We start from the raw sequence: 23,070 nt of genomic DNA, 5'->3' as shown, positions 1-23,070 counted from the left end.
CATAAGATTTCATGAGCCAAGGCAGCATTCACAGCCCACACAGACGACGCAAGGACTGCAAAACCACCCAGTAGAAATCTATCCTGCAAAAAGGAGAGTTTGTACTTATATTTCTCTGGACTTCAAAAGGAAGTATGATTAAAGATATACTATGATAATTTTTTTGACAACAAATGAAAATGAATTAAGGAAGTAATTAAACAAAAATGTAATTTATTTTAAAAAAAGAGAAAGGGCTTAAACTTCTTAAATTGGTCCTTTGATGTTGATAATTCTCAAGACTGGGCCCTATTATAGATTGAAGGCTCATATGAAGTTTTTTCCTTAGAGTAATCAAGTTCCAGTGAAACCTCTGAAGAAAACAAAGTGTTAATAATAGCAAAGAGTACAAAAATACTATATATAAAGGGCCAAAGTCTCAAGCATAATGAAATAAGCAGAGCATGTCTGCAAATTCAGTCAAGGTAAAGGCAAACATTTCCATTGCATATTACTTTAAAAGAAGATAAAGAGCACTGAATCAATAAATCACTGAAAAGATTATTATTTTGTACAAGCTGAAGGTCAGTGCAGGTCATTCCCACTAAAGCAGACAGATCTTGTTAATTTAATCCAGCAGATTTGGCAGGGAAACCAAACAGGAATTTAATCAGCAGCAGAAGGTGGTGAACATCTCTGAAAATGGAATAATCATTGTGCCAGAGAGTAAACATCATTACAGAAGGAAAAAAAAGGAAAAGAACAAAAGTTTCCCCTTTTCATACTGTTCATTAACTTCTTCAAACAGGTAATAAATGATTTAAAACATCTGTCTCTGGAAAACAAAAACACCACATATGAGAGCAGCCGGTCAATGGTTTTAGCGCATTTATGATGACATTAAACTTCTCTCAAGCAAAGCTCTTCTCTCTTCTGAATTGTAATTCTTTCTTTAAAAGCTGTCTCATGAAGTAATATTGCTATTGCTCTTATTTAAAAAAAGAGATTAATTTACTGTTTCAGAACTTATCAGTTCATGGGAAGACAAGAAAACCAAATGCTCTCAAATACATTTTCCTATATTTTTCAAGAATTGTTCAAGGTGGGAGACTGACATTTGAAGCATTCCAGCACAGCACAATATGTCAGTATTTTGTTTGGTGGATAAATTTTTTTTTAATTTCCATTAAAGTTCTTCTACCAAAAAATGCTTTTCTAAATCGGTCTTTCTACCTATGTCTAATTTAATATTTTTCTTCCCATATATATTATAGACTAACATCATAAGAGGATAAATTCTGCCCTTAATAAGCATAAATTTAGGTAACCTGATGTGGTAAAATACTCCATGGCTTCCACTGACACAGGACTTAATCCTTTTGGTTTATAAAAGAAATGTATAAAATGGAAATTTGGATTTTAAATTAAAATAAGTCATTTGCTGAACTCACTCAGATGACTCTGTATCCAGTAAAGTCAGGATAATCTGTAGAGACCTCATATTAACAGTACTTAAATTTCAGACTCATGCAAATATGGAGGAAAAATCTCCATTGGAAAGTTTTTTTTCTGAAACAATCTTATATAATGGAAAATCAGTGGGTCAGAATTCCAGGATTACATATTGATACATTAATACCTACAGGAAAGAGTTATTAGATCTCAATCTTTTTTAAAAAAAAATTGCATTCCATAATTTGCACAATATTCATTATATGCAAATTTCCAGAAAATTCAATCAATATCATAATTTTTCAGTTTTTAGGAAAGAAAACATTTTTTTTTTTTATTTTAAAAGCAGAACTACCACTTCCTATTCCAATGGGAAATTGGTAGACCTTTAGACCCTTGTCACTCATCTTAAATAAAAACCCCACTATGCCCACCAAATACCTTTTTCTGAATCAAGGAGACATACAGCCACAAACTAAAATATGTAGGTTTTTCACCTCAGTTAAAATGAATGTGAGACCAGTGAAATAAATAAGAGATTTGTATCAAACGTTTTACATTTACATTGCTAGGATAAGAAAACCTAAAAATTCTGAATGGATCCTGCTGGCCTGATCTTCTGTTGGTTAAAAGGAAGCCAGGCAGAGCCAGTTTGTAGGTTGAAAATTCGAGGACTTTATTGATTCAGTGCTTATTTTCACTTGAATAACAGGAATAGTTATGCTGCTAGTGACAAGAAATAAAATGTGCTGAAATCATCTTTGATGATGCTCAAGGTGTAAATCACTTCTTTCATCTACAGCAATTTAAAGTTCTGCAAGCATCTTTCCAGTGCATCACAGAAATAAGATTTCTGCTCAACTCCTTGGCAGGATCCAACCAGCACATAGCATAGATGAAATAGTACTGGCTCAGACAAGGATGTGGAAACTAATTTCAAGGCATTAGTAATTCCAGAAAACAGGAACCTTTTAATCAACTCACTTAAGGCAAGCACACAGCATACTACAGTCATACAATGGCATTTTATCTAAGGGTGCTAAGAGAGAAATTTGGGGAATTGCAGCATTTCAGAGAAATCAGGAATGTTTCTAAGATATTGCACCCAGAATGCACTGTTTTCTTAGATGTTTTCATTCCACAATGAACCTGAAGCAGGTCCACTGCTGCTTGTGCATGCAGAGCACCACAGCAGAGGCAAAAAGCACTTCAAAGGTGCTGTCTTGTCAGAGGGCACATCCCACAAATGATTTGTAAGATATATCTACACTGGCCTTTCAGTTCAGATCAGGAAAGTGCTTTTGAGCTGGTCTCCCAACCAGTTTCACTTGCTGCTCTCTGTGTCACATTTGAGAGTGGTTCTGGGTCACACCAGCAAGGGCACTTGGGCTGTTAGTGGGGTCCAGTGCACAGCACCCAGTACAAGAGCAGCAAAAGCCTTACACTCTGCACATCCAGATGTGTGAGCTCCTCTGCACCAGCTGTTTTGCTCTGCTCCACTCCTGCTACGTTGCAACACTTGCATACAGGGATAAAGCCAGACTAATTTGGTCTGTCCGGGATGGTAATCAGTGATTTCCTTCACAAATTCTGAGACTAAATTGCAGTGGTTATTTTGGGCAAAGGACAATTTCAATTTGCTGCATGGATGTACTTTATTTACCACAGAATTTCTCCAGCATGTTCCATGTATCTAAAACCATATGCACACGTATGTAACGTGTATCCACGATGTTAGAAAACTGTGATTTCCTAAAGAAATGAGACACCAAAAACCTACCAAATTTTATTGGAGACTGTGCAACTAACTTCTGAGGAGAAAATCTTCAGTTTATTATGTGGTGGGTTCACTAAAATGCCTTGTATTGCCATCTTTTCTGTAAAAGAAAAATATATGCTACAAAAAACACAACTAGCAAACCCATTGCTTGCTAACAATTCCTGATGATTTGTTTGTACTACAGAGCTTGCCCTTAACAGCTGTAATTGAATTAGACCTTTATGTTACAAAATGTGAAGGCAAATGCAAGCTTGGTTCCAAGAGTATCTCCTAGTAGTATGCACGCTTTAAGAGGCATGGCTTTGCTAAACTGTAAGTATCTGTGACTACAGAGGACCCACGAGGCATTTTCAGTTGTATCTCCATGTAAACATGTCTCATTTCAGAGTTGTAATTCACTCTATTTGTAGAGAAAATCTTCTAGGTATAAAATAGATACTTTGAATTTTCAATTAACATTTTGATATAGAGAGTCTTAAAAGATGGTGCATAAGATTATTACCTGCATTTTCTTCCTGAAGAAAAATATTACAAAAATAAAGCTAATTTTCAAATTTGTTTTAGAGTTAAATGATTCATACCTATCAGGTTTATGAAAAAACAGAAAGTTACAATACAAAAAAGGAGGATGCAGTGAATTTAACAGAAATGCCGCATGGTACTTTTTTAAGGATGCTGATATTTAAATCCTAGAACACATGTTTGCAAGGTTCCAAATGTTGGCTGAGAAATAAAAGTCTGTTACTTATTTTGCTTTTTAAAGAATGCCTCTCATTCTTTAATAGATCTTTTTTTAAAATTTATTGTCTGCATATCAATAAATAATAGATTTTTCTTTTCTTAATTGTGATTATACAAACATTTCTGAGAGGTGGATCACAGCCAAGAAAATGGTCTCTTAATTTTATTTGGTGGGTTACAGCTGTTTTGCAGCATTCTAAACCTGTATGTATTTCCCTTCAGTATGTTTTGCTGATGAAATCTAAGGTTTAGCTCATGACAAAGAATTTGAGCCCCACATCACCTCAGTATCTAACAGCACACAGTATAGCAAAAGGCTAATACAGTCCATGGGGATTCAAAGCTCAGTGAAATATATCACCTCTGTAAGTTTTAAAATCATACTCAGACAACAGGTCCAATAAAAGCACTGGCTGTGCAAACTCTTTGCCTCTTGAAAAGAAAGCCTTCAGAGATACTTTGAATCCATCAGTTCTGAGCCTTTCCTATTTGTTTTTTAGAGACATAATGAGTTACTGATTTTGGTACATACTACTTAGAGCTGAGCTTGAGGAAAATTATGTAGAATTGCTTATATTGCTATTGGTTATAATTTTGCCTCTGAAAGCCAGAAAAAAATCGTAATGTGAAAAATATTTGATTGACAGCCAGAAAAAAATCGTAATGTGAAAAATATTTGATTGACCTTTTTCCCTCTTGAATAAATTATAACAGGCTGCTAGCCTACTAACATTCCAAAAATAGAACATGAGCCATCTCACACCTGGTATCTTAAACAGGAAAAATACAGATTATCTTTATTATTCTAGAACATTGGAAAGTTTGTCAGGATATCATACAGTGCAGAAAAATATAGAGATGATGCACCATATTTCAGACAAGGGAAGAAGGATGTCAAGTGGAATTTTCAGCTATCTTTTTGAAGATTATTTTGGAATAACCTGTTTAAATACATTAAAAGAATTATTGTATATAGGTGACATGGTAAATTCAGAATTGTAAAAATTTTGACCCTAGGAGAGAACCTTTTAGAACAAGCCCTTCTGCCCTTTAAATCATCTTGGCGTAAACAGGGGATGAGTTAAGTAATGTGTCAAGTAACACATATATACAGATTTTCTTTAACTTATTTCCCAGACTCTTATCTGTGCATGGGGAAGGAATTTTCCTAGAGGTACATGTAAAAAGATGGCAAAATGTGACCTGTGAAGCATGTTGCTCCATAGGAAGTTAGAAGGGTTTTCCATGAGGCCAGTAGCTTGTGTGATTGGAATGGTGCTGTGCGCCTTCTTGTCATCTTGCCTTGAGGTCCTTTGGTGTTACTTCCTTGAATACTGTGTAACAAATTTACACAATTTTATTGTATTGGAAAAAGCAGAATTAAGCTTACAAGTGAAAAACAGTTATGAGAGGAACACTGCTTCAAATGCACCTGAGACAACAGAGCACAACTGCTGTCTTGTTCATCTTTGGCTACACAACCAAACCTACTAAAACAGGCCAATCTTCAAGGTATTTTTTAGTTTGTTGTAATGAGTGGTACCACTTCCCACTGTTTAGTTGTTTCCAAAGGTTCAGAGACAATCTCCCCAGTAAGATAAGATAACACACTTATGTGTCATGTATGAACTTCTGAGTCAGAGTAACACCAACTTGTCCTGATCTCACAGAGTTCCCTAGTGACTGATAGAATCAAAGCTCTTCTCTGTTTCTATCTAAAGGAAGCTATGTAGTACTGGGATGAGTTGGCCTTTCGTGGCAGATTGTTCACTCTCTGAAATTTAACCTAGAGACTTGATCATGTGAATAAAAATGAAACCTTAAAAGGTTTTGAAAAAGATATTAGTTTCTCACAGAATGCAATGTTAAAATAAGTGGTCTTTGAGGAAGCCCCATTAAGAAAATATGTGGTTTTGATTTTGCATATACCCTTAGCTTTTCCACAGAACACAGACATTTACAATACTCTTAACTTCTTATGGTAGAATGAGCCTTTCCTTAAATTAATGTACATTGTTAATAATAGCATTTAAAAGAAACATATTTGGAGGTGTAATAATTTATTTGAAGCATACAGATAAAATGAACAGCTTTTCTAATGATATCATCTAAAGAATTTACTAAACATGTTGATTGTGTCCCTCTTTCCGCTGTGGGTGTTTAAGCAAAACACAAGACTGATTCAGGAGCTGGGCAAAATTATTTTCAAGTTGTAAAATGAGCATCTTTCTTGATCCTACTTATTTTATCACTTTGAATGAAACATCGACTGATAACCTGCTCAAGGTCAGTTAAACGGAGTCTTCCACACAACTACCTTTGATTTCTACCAGCAGTATTAACACAAGGCATATCGGATTTCTCAAGATTATCAACATATGCCTCTAAATGAGTTTCTTCTTTCAATACAGATAAAAAAGAAGTCTGCATTCAGAAAGTATTACCTTCTTCCTAAATATGCCAAGTCCAGTGAAGCTGCAGTTTCAATCTTTAATACAATTTGCCTGTGTAGAAACAACTGCTAAAGTGGAAGTACTCAGCAATAAAAAGTTACACTGCACAATTTCTCAAATTCTGACCCTCTTTACTAAAAGCAAAATGGCTGTAAAACAGATAAAAGGGAATTGGGATGATAATATATGTGGCAAAAAATGTTCGCTGGTCAGGTTAAAAGCATCTGGAACATACAGAGTTCCTTGGGAGAGATATGACATAGAGCTTTTACACTTAAAATTTTCTTCTTAGAAATATTTGTGCTGTAACAAGGAAAATGGAAGGAATTAACAATTATGAACATGTGAAGAAGGAATTGAGCCACCAAATAAATGGACATTATGAAATAAGTATGGAAACAAATTGAAGGTCACAGAAGGTCTGGTTACTGCACTCTGTGAGTGCAGTTAGAAAAACAGACATTCCCATGAAAGGCCCTTACTTCCCATTTATCCTTCTGAGCTGTGTCTGTATGAAAAACTAATATCTGCTGAATACAGTCTTTGGAGCTCTGTATCCACCTACTTCTGCCTCTTTGCCATTGGTTCCCAGGTCCTGCAGCGTTCTTTACTCCAATGTCCTTTATAATAATGTGCCACTGAAAAACTTGTCTTTCTTCTCACAGCCTTTCTTTGATTTTTGGTTGTTTTCTTATTGCTGTGATTAATCATTTTAAATTACTACTCGGCAGACAAGCAGCCCATTTAACCAACTGTTAATGTGCTGATTCTTCCTTTCATTTTCTACTCAGTTTATTGCCATATACAATATTTAATGGGGCTCAGCACTCCTTGATAGATAGTTGTTCAATATGTTTTCAACTTTACAAGCAGCATTTCAATGCATTCCTCTGAAACTGGAGACATAGCTGTGCCCAAATCTTTTTGCCTACCTTTAGAAGAGAGCTATAAAACACATTTTCCCTGCAGAAGGTTTTCTTGTGGTCAGGCTGTGAACAACTCTTTTCTACACCTATCATCTGTTATATTAATTGTGGTCCCTATAGAGTTGTTTATTTCAGGCTTCATTTATCTACTTATTTAATTTACACCTGTTGTATATGCAATTAGGAAATTATTACTATATTCTTGATGCTAGATTCTTCATTGGCTATTATTATACTTTGTTAGTTACACTGTGGAGAGCTGGAAATGCATTTCTTTCTCTGAAGATCTATTTACTTCATCCTTCTAATCTAAAATAAAAGTTTCCCCAATAGCAGGAAACTAGGATATAATATGAATATGGTTATATATTACAGAGGTACTTTGAAATGTGCTGGACAAACCTAACTTTTTTCTGAATGGGGTGAATATAAATGCACATTCAGTGACTGTTTAAAAGAAAAAAAAGTGATCCAGTTTTCTATGCCCACCTATCCAGCTCAGGTGTGTGAGCCTTGGAAACAGTTTCTTTTTCTGAGCAGCTGTTTCAGAGAGAGACCTAACACAGAAGAAAATCTCATCTATAACTCTCTCTCTAGTGTTTTCTACCAGCTGTTTTCAACAACTCCCACACGTGCTGTGTTTTAAACCCAAGGGATGTGACAGCCCCCATTTCCTATGGAAACAAATTAAGGACCTTAAGAGGCTCTTGAATTCCATTCCAGCATCTGGCTTTGCAGCTTGGAAGCACTGGATGTCACAACTCACGTCTCCCTGCATGTGGGTGTATTTACTGAATGCTAATGGGAGCTGGCTTGAAATTGAAAGCTGAAGAGAGGTAGGCAACCCCTTGAATTGACATCAGAATTATCATCTCCACTTACCTTTATGCTTTTAGCAACAGAGCAGCACAAGATTGTTCTCAATCCACTTGAATTATGAGGATTTAATTTTAAAAGATAAGATGAAAAACAGCACTTGTTTTGATCTTGCAAGAGCACACTTCAATCCAAGGACATTTCTTCTAAAGTATTTAATGAGTGAACAGAACTTGGTGATCTCATGATCATGCCACACAATTCATGTGTTCAACTTAACCTTCATCCTGAATCTTTTCACACACAAAACAGCATAAGCAAAGGAAACAGAACCTCTACAGAAATCTTCAGTCCCTCTACAGAAATCAAGTTATTTGTCACACAGACCGAAAAAGGTGATTTGACATCAGGTGGAATTTTAAGAGAAATGGAATTCCATGTGTGTGAGACTCATGTGCTCACATAGCTATTCCCTTGTTCAGTATTCTCAAGGTGCTTCATTTCTAAAATCTCACAGACTGCTGAACCTTGATTTCTTATGAAGCAGTGCTATTTTGGTACACCCACAGTAAGATCACAGTGCACTTTAGATCATCACTTGTTGTAGTGCATCTAAAAATCTTGGTACCTCCCAAGGGTAAAACTCACCTGTTTTGTGTAATGTGAGTTCCTACCTGAAAACCTTCTTTCCCTTCCCCCTTGCCATTGGCTGTGACCTCCCTGCATCCCCTAATCACCCCTGCCCCCTGGTATAAGAGATGACACCCAGAGCATTTCGGGCTCTCTCTTGCCCCGGATGGACTACGGACAATAAACCCGGGATTACTCCAGCAAGTTTGAGCCTCCTGTGTCTAGATACTTTGAGTCCGTGTTGTATCCACTCCAGGACCCCTCGGCCGCCTGTGCCTTGAGACGAGCAGGCTCTCACCACGGGGGGTGGGACAGAGGGGTCCCATCGGGGAGAAGGATTACAACAATCACTCACCAGGCTTCATAACTTCTGTTTCTGCCATAACTGAGCATATTTATGAATCTTCTTTATTGTTTCAATTTAAATTTTCTAAACCAATTCCAATGTAATAATCCTCTACCTTTTAAAAAGACTATAATTTGTTTTCTAGCATTAATTTCATTAATGAAAGTTGAAGGATATAAAATGCTCAAACAGTTTTATAGTATTATTTGCTATGATTTTATTGGGGCCACACGTCCTCTATAGATTTCTTCTTACTTACATTCCATGCTTACTGCAGACAACTGAGTCCAAGATACTGGAAAATTTTCCCAAATAATGCAAATTCTCCCTGGTGTAAAGAAACTGTTTTACTCTTTTCTCTGACCAACAATATTCAAATTTACGTATATCTATGTAAACAGCCCACATGAGGTATTCCCTTTATGACCTCTATTTTCTTTAATTGTCCTTAGAAGCAGTCTAGTTTTATGCAACCATAATTAAATTCTCATCCTCTTTTCAGACATCCTTTGGCATCCTACTTATAATTAACTACTTTGTGAGTTATTTTCTTCTCTAACTTTCTACCTTTAGTACTTCCCCCCTTCCCATTTTCCCTGTTTACCATTTGTTTATGTCTTTCTAATCACTTATTAGAAGTATATTCATCATTTATTTTTGGAACCTGGTTCAAGATTCAATTTCACCTATCAGTTTCTATCTATCATGAAAATTGAAAGCCTTATTAAGGCATCAGGTTTATTTTTTTATATAACATATCTTTTATTTATCCATAACTTAGATGAGAAGTTTGATTCTTGTTCAATTCAATTTAAAATTCCTTCTACCAAAGAACTACAAGGTTGACAGTATTGTGGATTTCTAATGGCATTAAGGCTGAGATCTTGAATGCTTCTGCTGTTGATTTCTATAGGCTACATACCTGAGATGGCCACCAGAGAAATTTGTTCAGCAACCTTTCCATTGCCATGGCAGGCAGATTTCTTTCTTTTCCCAGCACAATGGTGACTTTCAACCCTGCAGAGTCAAACACAGAAACTAGCTAAGGACTTGAAAGTCAAACGTAGGAGAGGACATCCCAGATTTAGGGCACAGAGACTAACTACAGCTACCATGGTAAAAATGAGTTCAGTCAGCTTTGAAACTACGTGAGCAAATTATGACTCCAGTCAGGGGAAAAAATACCTTTGATCTATGAACATGTCAAAGACAGGATGTTACATTGCAGGAGGAAAAGTAAAATGAAAACCAGACTTTTAACTGTGGGAGAAAAGAAGTCCACTGCATCAGAGTTTCCACACTGTTGTCAATTGTGCCACTGCAGTAATTGTCTGTTAGTGTCCCACTCCTATTAAATTAATTTCTCAGACAGAAGCACAGCACACAGGAAGGCTGAACGCCATGGGGCTAATTCTGTTATGTTAAGGGTCAATAATATTACTGTGCCCACAGGGTTCCACATATCTGAATAAGAGAAGGCCCCATTGGACATAAAAACAGGGTTTTATTCCAGTTCTGTCCCCAGAAATGTACAAAGACAGAAAAACAGTATGCAGCAGATGATTGGGGTATGCACAGCTAAAGTCTGTCCACAAGAATCATGTTATCTGATTTCTGGACTTCACATGCAGTGTCTAACACCCATCTCCAAGAACAGATCATATATAATGGAAAACACTCTGCCTAATTCTGGAGAGGCCTGAATTTCTGTTTGTCCAGCAGTCCAATGAGACAAAAACCATGCAGCAATGGTATTCCTGGAAGATTGAGAGCATGTGAAAGGGGATGTAGGAGTTACTATAACACAGTAATCTGGCATACAGAAACATTTCTTGATCTTGAAGTGGGAAAAAAAGCTTAAAAGAAAATATATTGAGAGACCTGAAATAGTCTGGGAACTAAAGAGCTCAGCAGAGATCAGATGGCATGAGAGACACTGAAAGTTACTAACTGAAAAATGAGGAGGAAATGTTTTCATAACAATATTTAATTGAAAGTCTGTTCAAATAGAATCCAGTAAGCCCTCAGAGTCATTATCGTGGTTTCTCTTGCACTTCTACAATCTATTGAGTAAATTTTTGAATAGTAGCACTCCTAAAACTATTATCCAGCTAGTAAAGAGAGCCTCAGAATACTTTATTTTCTGGTCCCATTTAACTCCTTGTAAGAGGAAAAATACCCTCAACCTCTAAAATCTACAACAATGGAAGACAGTATTCATTTTGACTTTAATAACAGGAAGAAAATGCACTCCTGAATTCCCAGCAGAGTGGGACAATGACAATTGCATAATGTGTATATTTAAAATGATGTTGTGAAATCCAAGGCAAAGATCAAAGAGGTTTAATAAATCAAAATTGGACTGTTCCATACAGCTGTACAATAGCAAATATAAAACTTCTAAATGTGAGCAAGGAAAATTAACAACTATTAATTAAAATATTAACAACATATTAATGGTGTGGTAACATTAAAAATTAAGACTTGAAGCTAAATAAAATGAGATATAAAAATCCAGCTTGAATTTACTAATGGTAAATCATGCCAGATCTCTTCTTCAATATGATAACTGATTTTTATGACTGAAAACATATGGACAAAGTTGTCTTCAAGAAATTTTCCTGTGTTCACCCTATGAGAAATCATCAGTTAAAATAAAGGCTGGGACTATAAGAATTAAAGGTAGGCAAAACCTGACTGAAAATGAAAGAGTCAGTTGTTCTGAAAACAACAGGTTGTCATTGTAAGAGGAGTTGTCATTATGGTGGAGTTTCTCAATAAATCACCATTAATGACCACAACATGGTGAGATTTTCTAACAGTGGAATAATTTTAAAAATTATATGGTTGGATGACTGTAAACTTGCATGGGAAGAAATTATGTACTAGGAAACAAATAGAATTTATATAGGAAAAGGTACAAAGACCCACAATCAGGGCATAACAAGTATTTCTGCCATAAACTGAGGGCTCATTGGTAGGGAAATGCTAATAAGGAAGGAAAAGAACAGTGAAGTCTTGAACTGTTGGTTAGATTTAGACACAATTTTCCTGCTGCTGCAATGCTTTCATGGAAAGCACAGATATGATCCTGGGTTATATCAGATGAATCAGCACTCCTGTGGGAATATGGAAAATTACTGCTTTAGTACCAGATGTCACCAAGAACTTATCCAGGTGGACATCTTTCTTTTCAAAAAATGTGAATTCAAACTGGAAGGATGCTGAGATGATTTAGAGGCTAGAAAAACAAGTACTACAGTGAACACTATAAGGATTTGGCCTGTTTATCTTAGCAAAATGAAAATGAGGAGTGAAAAAGATGGGTCTCTACATTAGAAGGACAAACACCAGAGAAAAGAAACAAAACACAACAAAATGCAACAAGTACACTGGAATAAATGTGGTTATGAACAAATTTAATTAGGAAATTAGGACAGGCTTTGTCTACAGACGGGATGGTTAAATTCAGAATTCAAAATATATCCTTCAAATCAAATTCTGGTTAAAGATATGAGAGTACAACGACTTTGGATTGCTGCTGCCTTCTCCATGTAAACTTGGGGAACATACTGCTCCCATCTTATCTAAGGGTCACTGTGTCCACAAATAGGAACTTTATCTCCACAAGGACAACTGATTAAGTCCTTAACATATAAAAAGGAAGTATTTACATTTGAAAGAGAATAAGACTTTCATAACAGGGTAACAGGAGACTCATGTTTTAAAAATTCTGACACTTCAGACACCTTTAATTCTTAGAGTCAGCTAGAACTCACCAGCAAGTGCTCTGCTTTCTTAGTATTTCCTCCTAAAAATATTACTGTTCTGTGTCAGGAATATTACTTGCAAACTTTCTGGGATTAAGATTCCATTCCTTTTCAATTAACAGAGCACTTTGTGAATCTGTCACCCAAAAAAATACTTTTAGCATCTTTTAGGTATTGACCAACCCATTTGTTTTTTTAAGCGTAATTGATAAAGTGTCTGTGGCATATTTCAAAAACCATTGTGTTCATGTCCTGCTGGGGTTGTATTTTCATTTAAAATTCTTTATGTATTTCCTACTCTGGCTGTCAAAGGGTTGTCAACACGTCCCCTTCATTATTTATAAAACACTTTTAGCTTTCCTCTGTTTTTATCTTTGTTTTCTTAATCAAACCAAACAAACTGTGTCAACACAAGAAAAAAATATTAAGCATGAGAACAGATGAAAATATTCTCTCAGTGATTGGATGCCTGTATATTGAACATAGAACACAGTAGTTCCTCTGCACTGATTAATATGGCACACGCTAAAATAAACCCTGGGCAAATAAATACACAAAAATAGGGCAAATAAAGACAGAGAGAAAAACATGCAAAGTGAAGAAGAGAGGAAATTAATACAGAAAAGAAATATATGGATTTAACTCCAGCTATTTTTCTAAGTCTCCAACTATGAAATCCGTTTATCAGATTCAAGGGGACTAGGATTCCTTAACAAGTGCTTTTCATTCAGTATTCCTTTTTACACCTCACAATCCCCAAAACTTTAGTAAACTGCCTGCTCTACACTGTATAGAGACATCATTGATTAAGATCAGCTAAGTGTATTAGAATCACACTGATGTCAGACCAGAACTTTGGAAGACATAATTTGAACAAAAACCTACCTGATATTTCACCCCCTACACCTTCAATATCAGTCAGTTGGTTCAACTTCTATTTCTTTAGTTCTGCTTTCTTCTATTTCTGGTTCAGCTTTCTATTTCTGAAATGGCCAAGGTATTAAAAGATTATTTCTGCTAAAACTGAATGAGTTCTTTGACAACAGTCAAAGAATGCTCGTTTTATCTATGTTGCTCTTTTTCATTCTAAGTGGGCAAACTGTTTCACCCCAGTTCTTGTTACATTTTATAACTTTATGTGCCTCTCTGCCTACTGGTGCATGTGAGTATATAAATAATCCATATATGTATAATTTTATAATACATAAAAATCTTTCTATGTAAGTATATTTTTATAATTTCGTAATACTTGTCTGTGTGAACTTTGGTGTGTCAGTGGAAACTAACACTGTGTGGTTGGCAGTCTGTATAAATAGTATCACTTTCAGGAAGAAGAGGATTTGGGTATTTCAGTGACATAAATATTTTGGGACTTCATTCTGATGTGATATATCTAAACATATCACCTTATTTAAGAACATGCTAGACTTCTTGGCAGCTCAAAATAGGTGGAATCCAGGCCTCAGCTACTAACAGAGATATTTTTGGAGGTGTATATATACATGTGAGGCAGCCATTCTCTTCTGAACTTTTCTCTTCAATTTTTAGCTTGAAACTTTCTCTGCATAAGATGAAGCCTAAATTGCTGTTGATACACTAAGCTGGCCTTTATCTGACAGGTCCAATGAGTACTGCAGATTAACTAAAATTCAAAATCTAGAACCATAAATGGAACTAGAACACCAATCGCATTTAATTTGTGATAGAAAGTAGACATTGTATGGCCTGTTTTAATACAAATATGATACCATTTCAGCTTTAGAAGCCTAATAGTGTCAGGGTAAGGATAAGGAGGTGTTTCTCATTTTTAGGGGTATCTCCATTTTCTGAAATTACTACAGACGTAGGAATCTCCCTAAGGCTTACTTAATCTTGGTAGAAATAATAATTTCCATCATTCTTTTCTCAGGGAGTCTGAGAGGAAATACCTTCATTTAACCAATTCTCAGTGCTTAGTGCAATAATGACATTGATTTTAATCACCCAGTGCTGGTTTTGCTGGGGTGAAGTTAATTTCCTTCACAGTAGCTATCATGAAGCTGCATTTTGGATTTGTGCTGAAAACGGGGTTTCTATTGCAGAAATACTTCAGTTATTGCTGAGCAGTGCACAGATCCCTCCTTCCTTCTCTGCCTCCAAATTGATATTCTAAGGATGACACCATATGGTCTGGGATGTCCATGGGGTCACTGGGGTCAGTTGTCCTGTGCATGCCCTCCTGATTCCCTGTGCATCCCAAACCCACCCAAAGGTGGGGTGGGGTGAGGAGCAGAAAAGACCTTGACACTGTGTAAGAGCTGCTCATTAACAGCAAAAAACATCTCTGTGTTACCAACACTGTTCCTACCACAAATCCAAAATGGAATCCCATGCCAGCTACTGTGGACAAAAATAATTCTACCTTAGCCCAAATCAGCACATTCAGCTATTTTCACTTCCTAGCATTAATGTTCTAGGTATTTCAATGTCATTTGCTAAACCTGAAAATTGTATTTCATCTATCCTATAACAAAGAATTTTCTGCAACATTTGCACACATATTATGTACACAGTTCTCAGTGCATTCTCATAATTTGAAAGCAAGTTTTCATTGGTTTTAAAAGCAGACATCAGCTGCAAAAAGCTTTTCAATTTGTTGCAAGCATGATATAACTCACAGGGAACAACAGAATATGGAAGAGTAGCAAAGACTTTCCCTCTTTAATGAAAAAGATTCTGAAATATAATTATCTATTATTTGCCCTAATGAGGGGTTAATATACAACAATTTAACCTGATTCTTAAAAGGAGCACTGAATCCTTTCCCTTCAAGGGTTAGGAAAAAAATCCCAACAAACCCTATCATTTTTTAGTGCCCAGAAGCAATGCTACAAAGCATTCCTCCAAATTCCTACAAAGCACAATTACAATTGTATTTATGAGCTGTCCATCTCTTGCCAAAATAGAATAAATTTGACCTGATTTATGTGTCTAATTAGAGTAATAAGAGGTTTGGGTTTTTTTGAGTTTACAAGCCAAGGGCTCTGGCAAGAACCTTTGTGTCATAATATATCAAATAAATTGAGCAGTAATTTGTGCCATTCACAGGTACCTTCCAAACTTCTGGAATGAACTTTATTAATTGGTACAACTCAGTTGTAAATTCTGGTTTTGCTTACCAAAATGTTTTTGAGGAGAACTGGGAGGTACAATGGCTAATTCTACCCAGCAGGTTGACTCTTTGTATTAGCAAGCACTGGGGTTTTTACCACTATCTCTCTTCCTGAATTTAATCTAAACATTTTGCTTTTTAAAAAATTCCAGGTTGGCAAGATGACATTCACAAATTCTATGTCTATCTACAGAGTAAAGCCAGATTTTTGGAACCCATGAGGGCCTCCACAAATGATATAAAGACTTCACAAAGTTTGTGTTCTGTGGTTGCAAAGAGACCACACTAAAGGCTTGGGGAGAGGGAGGGGTGAAGTTACAAAATAAAAAAACAAAATAAAAGTTGAAAGCTGCCATCAAACTGAACTCTTGGACTTAGGCACTGTTTCATGCCAAACTCTCAAACAACCTTATTTAAGGAAAAGAGTCAGGTTAGCTGTGGTTTGACTCTGCTCCAATCCAATTGATCCTAAGGTCAAGTAGACCAGATGGAAAAGTCTTGCAGGAACTTGCTTCATTCCACACACTTCATGGTAAGATATTTTCATGGTCTGCTGCCTTTAGGATGGTTGTTCACTGCACCAATTTCTGTATTTAATAGCCCGCAGACCAGCTCCTGCCTCACCAGAAAAGCACACATGTTCCTTAAAAACATTATTATGTGTGCAGATTGTCCCAAGGAAGATGTTTCATATAAATTCTTTTTACATTCAAAGATGTTATAAATCCCCATTTTCCCAGCTTCACCCAAACTTCCCCTATAATCCTATGTGAGTATGAAAGCTTAAAGCACAATAAATGCTAGTTGCTAAAGATAACGTTTGCACAATTAATTAGGAAGTTTTTAACTGGATTGCAAACAGTAAAACACTTAATAATGCACACCAAAATTTTAATAGCAAAATGGTTTCTTCTTAGGAGCTCAAGAAATAATAGTCACCCAAAAACTCTTGCTGCAGAAGCTAAGGGTGCAGAATTCATCAAATTACTCCATCTGCTGGCTGATTTCCTCCAATCCTGGATGATTTCTCTTAGCTGTGTATTCTTGTCCCTTTTTAATGCAAATGAAACATTCAAAGCTTGATCAGTGTCCTTTCAAAGCAAATGAAATATTCAGGGTTGCCTTTGATATTCAAAGCACTTCCTGGAATCATGACTCCCTCTTTTCTCTCCATTTCCAGTTTAAGAAGACCTTTATGTTGCAATTTTAACATATTCTTTCTTCTACAGAAGGCATAAGACAAATGTTTTAACACTTTAGTGACTTTACTAGCCTTCCTATGTTGCACATCATAAAAAGTATAAATTATCCAACAATTTGACTAATCTTATTATTTTTGCTGTGTTTCTGCTGTTCCATGGAACATTCATGACACGTCAGAAATACAGATGTCCTACTCTTCAACAGAGTACTCAGAAGTTGTGCCTGTTTCCCATCCTTCCCACCTTGTAACCTTCCTACTGAATAGTCTTCCCTGGACCCTAAACTGAACTATTTATAGCAATTCTGCTTCTTCATAAGTCAGTGTCTTCCTGTATCTTGTATTCATGCTCATCCAATATTCCTTCAGGACAGCCCCATGCACCCCCTTTTCAGGACTTGTTCACATGTACACTATTTTCTGTACAGCCTTTTTTCCCTCCTGCTTTCCATATCATTTTCTGAATATCACCAGTGCTACTCATCTGCAAACACATTGTGACTTTTTTTGCACTGGGACCATCCATTATAGCACATCAATATGTCTGTATTTGAACTGATTGCACTTCTGGTTTATTCAAGGTGTTGAGCTAGTGCACAAATGAATAAAAGTGTACCTCTAAAGAACCAATTTTGAAAACTAAAAAGTATAATTTTCTATATTAAATTATCACAATCTACATATATCCTAATTTATATGAAGGTTTTGAGGGAGATGTAGCTTTAAGATTAAGGTGTTTACGGTCCCCAATATGCTTCCTCAAATTTTCAATTCTTGCAGGTCAGGGCATATTCTGAAATAGCAAAATGCAATGAGCAAAAATATTTGCAGTCTTAAATCAGGATTAGGCACAGTAACAACATGAATTACCATTCTAGAAGTTCCAACCAATCAAGGCAACCACTTCTAAATGCAGACACATAAGCAAGCTGCTGGAAGTTATCTGCGTCTCTAATAAAATAACAGTACACTAAATTAAATGCACTTGGGCTTGAAACTGAGTGAACGCCCAGGTTTCTTTGACATTAAATAAATTACACAAACTACTTTAGTGTTTACTCATAATAACCCCCAGACTTATCAGCCACCAACCATGCAATGAGGCACCCTGTCTTGCTCGGTCCTGGTTCAGCTAAGCAAGGGATGAGGCCCCTCCTGATCTTCCTCTGCTGCTCCTCCTTGCAAGTGCTGAAAATGCTCCCCTTGCAGACCGTGGTCCCCGTGCCTGTACTAGAGATGACTTTTGACAAGGGTCTAAGACCACATTTTTCTATGGGTTTCATCAGGTTCAAAAGGCCACAAAGAAAAACGATTCAGCACACAGATAAGGGCTTCACAAATATTTCTTTTATCGGTTTACATCCTGACAAGGTTGAGACCAACACTCACAAATGGAAGACTGGGTCAATGTTTCTCTGCAAAGAGACTTGTGTAACCCAAGCTGTCGATCACTTTATCTCAGGGAGGAAAGAAATGCAGAGCACAAATAAGAAACTGAGTCACTCTCCCTCCCTACCAGCCCCTCCTGAGCAAATTAAATCTGCCCTCACATTCCAGAAGTCAAAGAGAACAGTGAGACAGAAACATATATATTGCCTTGAAATTAATCCCCTTAGCACACAGCTGGAGCAGCACAACAAAATGTAATTTATGTCTGTTACCACAAACTTGAGTTAGCACAGCTCAAAGACTCAAGCAGACACAAGTCCCAGATAGGAACTTTTGGATGAGAGAGTACTTTTGTTCAGATAAAGCCACTCCTGCCTTTTTGTGCACCAAAGAAGAGACAGAAGAAACTTATTGTTGGAAAAGAAATATGAGGAAATATTAAAGCAAAAGAAACAAGGCAGACCCAGTGATGGAATTTATATAAGAATTTGGTACATTGCCTTCCACATTTCAATAAGGGTAGCACCTATTCGATGGTGGTATTTCTTTTATTTACTCTAACAAGACTATTACATTTCAGGCACATAAAAACTTGCTGAATTGTGACTGTAAGACTCAACATTCAGTGTAGTTCACCAAGCCAAATTGTGCAGAAATAATCTGTCTGTAAGAAAAGTATCTGCCAGAGAGAGCATATCGAGTGCACACAACAATACCTTTTGCATCCCTTTGCAACTTCTTTTATGTGATGTAGTGCATGAAACGACATTTAAAACAGGTTTAGATACAAAAGGTATGTCAAATATAAAGATAATACCATGTTAATTCTATGTTGAAATCAGTATTATAATGTTATCGAACAAAAAGTCCTTGGTAGACTAGTTAAAGGAGAAGATACTGAACTGAACTGAAGGGTCTTTCCAGTGTTTTTGTTTTCATTTTGTGTCAGGAAATTTGCATCATTAATTGAAAGCACCATCAATGAGACAAATTAAAATAATGCTGCTTTTTTATTATTTTTTTTTTTTTGCCAAGGAGATGAGTGTTTTCTCTGTTAACTTTAGGTGGAACAAAAAGCTTTCTTTTATACATATTGTTTGCCATGATTAGGAAATGTAAAGAGCACATAGTCTAAATGCTTCATACTTGCATGTGCACAGATATGCCTGTATTTATGTAGTTCTCAAGTTTTTATCCATACATAACTATTTCTGACTCAAACCAACCAATACTTTGACTGAAAGGATGCATTTCAACCTTTTCACATCATCATTATATTTTCTTTTTTCAGCAGATCAAGTAGATTGCATGTGAGTGAGACACATTCTATTCCTGGAAAGGTCAGTATCTCTGACATTGTGAGAGGATCATCTTATGAGTATTGGACACTGATACATCTTTCTGTTACCAGTCCATCTGTCCATGACTACAGGCAAGGATTCAAACAGCTCAGCCTAAATATAAGAGTCTTAATGTATCAGTGTGAACTCATCTGTTAACATAGTCAAGATAAGCCAGATTAAATAATGATAAAAATTGAAAAGATCATTTGAGAACTTCAGACAGAACATAGGGGGATTGACTAAGGAGCTTGCAAACCTAATACTTAGCCCAGTTTCACACCTTCACCTGACATTAAGCAGAGGCATCTCACATCCACCTAGAAGCAAAGCAAAGGGTAAAAAGGAGAGTCAGAATCAGCTAGAAGAGGTGTGAAGGAATGTTAGCTCAGGTTGCTCTAGTTTCTACAAAGTGGAGTAACCCAGTTGGCAGCTCTATGTCTGAGTTTGCTTGCATGCTTTGGCAGCATAAGAACAAAGAGGGGGAAAACACCATGGCCTCAGGATGTCATAAAGGGTGCTCTTTGTACCAATTGCATTTACTCTCCTGGCAAAAAAATGAACTTGTACTTCTCTAGGAAAAAAATACTTCTGCAGTTAAATAACATGTGAGTGCATCAAATAAGATTCCCTGAGCATCACTGTTCAGTTGTCCTGTTTATACTTCTGCTGTCATTCATGCATACCCTGTGGTCTCCAAACACTGTCTTATCACCAGCACAACAATCACATCAACTCCAAAATAATGTAACTAAACTTCTGAAAGTGAATTACCATGTTCTGCAAAAAGCTCATCTTCAGGTACTGAGATGTGTTGCAGGGATAAAAGCTCTTCAGATCTGCTGCAAGAAAAAGCACTACAGTTCTAGTATAGTTTTCCTATTTCCTTTTAGGTAGAACCTTTAACTTACACCTTTCCCTAGTGCAGTCCTTTAATTTAAAATTGATTTTTTCATCAAAAAAAGTGGCCTAATTGCATAAGAGGCTCCATAGCTCAATGAACAATTAGTAGTATTCAGCGTGTTTCAGTCTCAAAGCAGCAGATGTCAACAGCCTTGCAGATTTCAGATCTACAAATCAATCAGACAGCATCTGAAAACTAGAAAGAGCTTGGTTCATATTAGTCCAACAACTAACAACAATTTAGGATATATTTTAAGTAAAATGCATTTGAAAAGAACACATCACTTCCCACTTAGAATTTGTATGTTCTTTTCATTCTGGTCTTTATCTCCCAAGGCATAAGAAGCTTTCAATAGGAAGAAAGGTGAAGCCTGCTCTAGGCTCTTAATGTGAAGTCTTGTACCAAGGGTATGAGAAGGAACATGAGAAATTGGACAAAAGGGTTTAGTAATTGTTTAAACCAGAATTAATTGATTAAAATAAAAAAAAAAATAATTAGATGCTCCTGTTGGCAAGAAGGAATCCAGCTAAGCTCTGCAAAAACAGTACCTTGCTATCATTAAATATTCATAATCGATAGCTCTAAATTGTTCTTTCTTTATCCCTCTGATATGCTGTTTTCCTGGTTATAACATTTTTGTCTGCTAATTTTATTTTAGTCCTGTGATAATGTACAAAAGTTACTGTGAAAGGAATGTGACCATACTGTGAGTTTAATGTGCACCTCTTGCTGTTATTAGATGGGGCTGCAGGGCAGGCCTGCTTGGCTTTGCTGTGTGGGAATTCCATTATGTAACAAACACAGCTAAAGCCGGTAACAGCTTTAGATAAATATCTAATTGAAGATATTTTTCTGTCTGCAGGGGAAAGTGAAAAGCATTTACTGCATACCTTGAGAGGGAAATAAACAGCATGAACTAAGGAGGATAACCTGAAAGGAGATGTATTTTGTACACAACAGGACAAGCTAAGTCATCAGTCCTTTGTATAACAAAACTTGTAGACAAAGATTATAATAGGACAATGATAATAACAGGAGTTATTATCCAAAGATTTATTCAAACCTACCATTACCCAGAGATTCTCTATGCCCCACTTTGAAGTTTTAACAACCACTGATAAGGGTTGCCACCCCTGACTGGGCTCCAGCTATCTTATAAAAGCTACATTTACTTTGCAAATCCCATCCTTTCAAGTTTCCAGTCCTAGGCACAATTTACAGCACAGTCAAGCTCCTAATCAGGGCTGGATCCAGGCATGCATCTAGTCAGCCCGCAGCACTGCAGCTTTCACAAAGGGGAATCCAGGCATGATGGCCAAAATGACATTATCAGCTAAGCATAGCAGCAGCCAGTGCTGATTCTTGGCATTACTGATGCTGATATTGTGTATGTGGCAGTAGAGAAAATTTCTCCTCAGCACAAATTTTATGTATTCTAAGGAAAGCTGTAGCTGAAACAGTATCCAAACTCTAAGTATAAAGTGCAGTAAAGCTGCAATGTTAATTGCACCTTATATATTCCATAATATGTAGGACTTAGAGAACCATGGTTTAGATTTGTAATTTTCACATTTGGAACTAAAAGGGGTGCACCTAATATGTAAGATTAAGGATAATATGTACTTGAGTACACGCTTCCCAAGGAAATTCACTAAAATTCAAGTATCACTGTCTTTTTGACATTTCAGTTTATATATATAAATTGTATTTGAAGCAACTCTAAAAATATCACAGATTGCCTTCCTTTTCTGAAACTGTCGATATGAATTTTCCTGGTTTAATCTATTTTTTGCTCTACGAGAAAGTCCTTCCCTCTCCATTCAAATATGAAAATTTATCTGTTTTCATCCATATAAATCTCTTTCCAAATGATTGGTTTTTTTTATCCACCATATAAGAGATGAATTTCAGATTACCAGTAGCCTCATCCAAAAGCTTTAAATTTTGGAGTTACTTCAAGTTTATATGGAATAGTATCAGTGCAACCAAATACTTCTTCATAGTTTTTTAACTGAAGGACTGCTTAACATTTCTCACAAAAATCCCCAGAAACTACACCCACTAATTTTTGGCAGCTGGAAAAGAAGGTGGTTGTTTTGTTGTTTAAAATAATTATTTTCTTTTATAACTATAGAGGAACAGAAATACTGTTTATCCCCTGCAGTCTGTCTTCCAGAAGGCAGCAGGTTTCT

The sequence above is a fragment of the Pseudopodoces humilis genome, chromosome 1 (assembly GCF_049639895.1).
Source record: "Pseudopodoces humilis isolate 2021_Gansu_Grassland_sample_001 chromosome 1, ASM4963989v1, whole genome shotgun sequence".
Classification (NCBI taxonomy): Eukaryota; Metazoa; Chordata; class Aves; order Passeriformes; family Paridae; genus Pseudopodoces; species Pseudopodoces humilis.
Note: the sequence above shows the minus strand (reverse complement) of the source record.